Raw genomic sequence first — 4,220 nt, forward strand, 5'->3', positions numbered from 1 at the left:
AAAAGAAAACAATAGATGCTAGTATCAATGCAGAGAGAAAGGAACACTTGTACATTTGCTGCAACTGCAAACTAATACGACTTCTATGGAAAATATTATGCAGACTCTTCAAAGAACTAAAAGTAGTCCTACTATTTATCCAGCAATCCTACTACTAGATATCTACCCAAAGGAAAAGAAGTCATTTTATCAAAAAGACACCTACACTTGAATGTTTATTGTCACACAGTTCACAATTGCAAAGATGTGGAATCAACCTAAGTGCCCTTCTTTTCATGACTAGAAAAAAAGGAATAAAATAATGTCTTTTGCAGCAACTTCGATGGAACTGGAGATCATTATCCTAAGTGAAGTATCTTAGGAATGCAAATAAAAACACCACATGTGCTCTCTAATAATTGAGAGCTAAACAGTGGGTTCACATGTGCACAAAGAGATGTAAAGAATTTTGGAAACCAAGAAGGGCGTGGAACGTGGCAAGTGGTGACTGGTAAAAACTTACATGTCGGGTACAATGAGCACCATTCTGGTGATGAGCACTCTAAAAGCTCCAACTTAAGCATTATGCATGGTATCCATGTAACAAAATTATTTGTATCTACCCCCTAATATTTTGAAATAAAAAATAAAAAACTACATGATAAGACTGTAGAGGGCTGGGCACAGTGGCTCATGCCTGTAGTCCTAGCACTCTGGGAGGCTGAGGCAGGAGGGTAGCTTGAGCTCAGGAATTTGAGACCAGCCTGAGGAAGACTGAGACCCCATCTCTTCTAAAAATAGAAAAATTAGCTAGGCACAATGGCACGTGCCTTTAGTTCCAGCTACACAGGTGGCTGAGGTAGGAGGATTGCCTGAGACCAGGAGTTTGAGGTTGCAGTTAGCTATCTTGATGCCATTGCACTCTAGCTGGGGTGATGGAGTGAGAGAAAGTAAGAAAGGAAAGAATCAGGAAGGAAGGGAGGAAGGGAAGAAGGGAGGAAGAAAGGAAGGAAGGAAGAAGAAAGAAAGACTGTAGGAATCCATTATCCAACAAAACTTGATAAAAATGTAATGTCAACAGTCAATGAATACAGCACTTAGATAATAAGACACAGTGAGAGGTGCAGGTATTCTTTAGGAGACTTTTTAGTTTTGACTGATGGAGCAAATTAAAGATATTGTCTGTACTCTGTTTACCATCTATTCACTGTGTTCTAATTGTAAAACTTTTATGCCTATTATTCTGCAGTCTAATTTCATTAAAATTTTATTTCGTTATCTACTATGAAACAACTGGCCTTTCTATTGAGATTGGCTGCAGACTAGAAAAGTAATAGGACAAATATAATATGCCAAAAGAGAAAACCTACAGAACTATGCAGCTGGGGTTACCTACAGATGATATATTTCCGGGGTAAACCTAGCAGATTATGAGATTCAGTAGTTATGAAGCAACAGGAAAACTTTTTGAAACATTATCACCTCTCCCTGAAATGCCCACCTACTCCCATAAGTTTAATTCATCACTGGATTATGTAATGGTTAATATTTATTCCTGTTATTCATTCCTTAACACTTTTAAGAATTACCAAATTGTTAAACAATAAAGACTTTATATAAAAACATCTCCCAGGATAGGTCAAATAAAAATTTCCCAAAGCATATAAATCTATTTGAAGGAGTTAACTTAATCACCAGTATGTCTGTTCGACCTCGAGGAAAAGTGATAAGTAAATCAAGTAATTCTATGAAATATAGACGTTTACTTTGCTGGCTTGACCTTCCTCATTGCTGTTTAACCTTTCTGCCCTTGAAAACTCAAAGAATATGTGTGCAACAGAAGTTCTTATAAAGTTCTATTCTGTTGCATCAAGCAAGGATAATGACTTATGATTCTCCCAACAATAATGATTGGATATAAGGAAAAGGGATGCAATTAGAAACAATTTTGCTTGAATATTTTTTATTTCACAGATGCAATTATTAAATCAGGGATATTAGGAGTGCTTGAAATATAAACAGACAAATGATGTTATAGAAAAGAAAATTTAAAAAGAGAAACCTTAATAGGGGAATGTTTTACAAAACATATTTATATTTCTTGGAATACAAAAATGCGTTGCTATGTCTTATAGCCTGGCAGTATTTAGTTACCCTTTGCTACTGTTTAATGTTTTCAAATGTTTGTCTAAAGAAGATGCAGAAGAATGTCTTGCTTTATTACAATTATATACAAGTGTATTTGTGCTATATTCACAATCCTGCCAAAAATATATTGTATTATGTGTCTTTCTGTTGTTCTGAATGTTTTAAATATACAAAGAAAGAAAGAGTAGGTGAACATGATTTAGTAACCATCTCCTGAAACTTGCATTAGACTTGAACTAAGGGCAAACCATGGTGCTTTTATTTAATTTCAGAATATTACAGGAGTACAAACGTTTAGTTTACATATATTACCTTTGCACGGCCTGAGTCAGAACTACAAGCATGCCCATCCCCCAGACAGTGTGCACCACATCCATTAGGTGTGAATATACCCATACCCTCCTTCCCTCTCCCACCTGGTTCTTGATTTCAGGCAGAATAAACTGACTCTCAGCCTACAACCAAAAGGATGCTTCAGCGTGTACTGCCTCTACATTATTTTGGAGAAATTGATGCGTGTGAGATATAATTCCTCTGGGGCAGTAGAGAAGTGAATTCATATATATTAGAGAGCAACGATGGTAGTTTATTTTGAAAAGAGGAAACAATTAACTCCTATAAGTTCTTAGCGATGCAAACTATTTTTATTCCTAAATCACTGACTCACTGAATAGAAAGACAGCTATGGCTACATAGTCTGATGGTCCTGGGTGCAAATTCAAGCTTTCAAATATCACTAGCTGTGTGATCTTGGGCAGATACTTGACTTTCATGATCTGAATTGTCTTGTGTATCTTCCTCTCTTCCTCTTCCCCAAATTTGCCTGTTGAAGTTCTAACCTCTAGTACCTCAGAGTGTGGCTGTATTTGGAGATAAAGTATTTAAAGATGTAATTAAGATAAAATGAGGGCATTAGGGTGGGCCCTAATCCAATATGACTGGTGTCCTCATAAGAAAAGGAAATTTGGACACAGGCAAATACAAAGGGAGGACCGTGTGAAGACAAGGAGAGGATGGCCACCTGCAAACCAAGGAAAAAGGCCACAGAAGAAATCAACACTGCTGACATACTGATCTCAGACTTCTAGCCTCCAAAATTATGAGAAAATAAATTTCTGTTGTTTAAACCACCTAGTCTGTGTTACTTTGTTATGCCAGCCCTAGCAACTAATATAGATTTTATACTTGTGAGTTTCAATTTTTTATATTAAATAAGGATTATAAAGCATCTGGCCCACACTAGGCACTCAACAAATGTTTGTTCTTTTCTCACTATGTATGCTTTTTCTTGTCTTGTTTTTCCCAATTCAAAAAGGATGGTATGCTTATTGATAATAAATTTGTCAGATTGTTCTTTGACAGTCATAAAAGAAACTCCAATCAGGATATTTCCACTACAATTGGATTATTCAAACAAAATAACCTTTACCTCTTCTATACTGCTTGCTCTTATCCCTTTAATTGTCAGTTTAGTGGGATGCTCCGGATCTCAATAGAGCAAACTCTTTAATAGTGTAGCATAACTGTTTCATAAGTTAGCAAATTGTGCCCAAAAAACCCACAAAAACTATGAGCTCTTGAGACTTGAAATATAGATGGTTAGAGCATAAACAGATTATAAATAGTAAAAACCATTCCATATCTTTCCTTTTAGCTTGGAACAGGCTGAGGAAATAACAAGAAAAAAGAAAGTTATGCTTTTTTCCTTCTTACATTTATCCTGAAGTAACCACTACTTTGTCATCTGAAATGAGCTTTTGCTACTCAATTAGTTAGTTAAGTGGAAAATCAGATATTGAATCCAGTCAACTTCAATAATTTTCCACAGTGCAAGAGAAAGGATAGAAATCTGAGCAGACCAGAAGAGATGCTCTGAAAAGAGTCTGATATTAGTCATACCACAACCCTGAGATATAATATTACCATGGCATTTAATCAGATATAATGCATTGAGAGCTACCTCAGTCCTATTTGAACCCTATATTTGTAGTAAATAATTTCTTATGGAAAATGGTTTATATTTTTTGATTTATCTATGCTTTAGATAAATGAAGAGAAAGAGAAGGCTACCATGTTACCCAAAAAGCCAAGTT

This window comes from Propithecus coquereli, unplaced genomic scaffold (genome assembly GCF_000956105.1).
Source record: "Propithecus coquereli isolate 6110/MARCELLA unplaced genomic scaffold, Pcoq_1.0 Scaffold293, whole genome shotgun sequence".
NCBI lineage: Eukaryota > Metazoa > Chordata > Mammalia > Primates > Indriidae > Propithecus > Propithecus coquereli.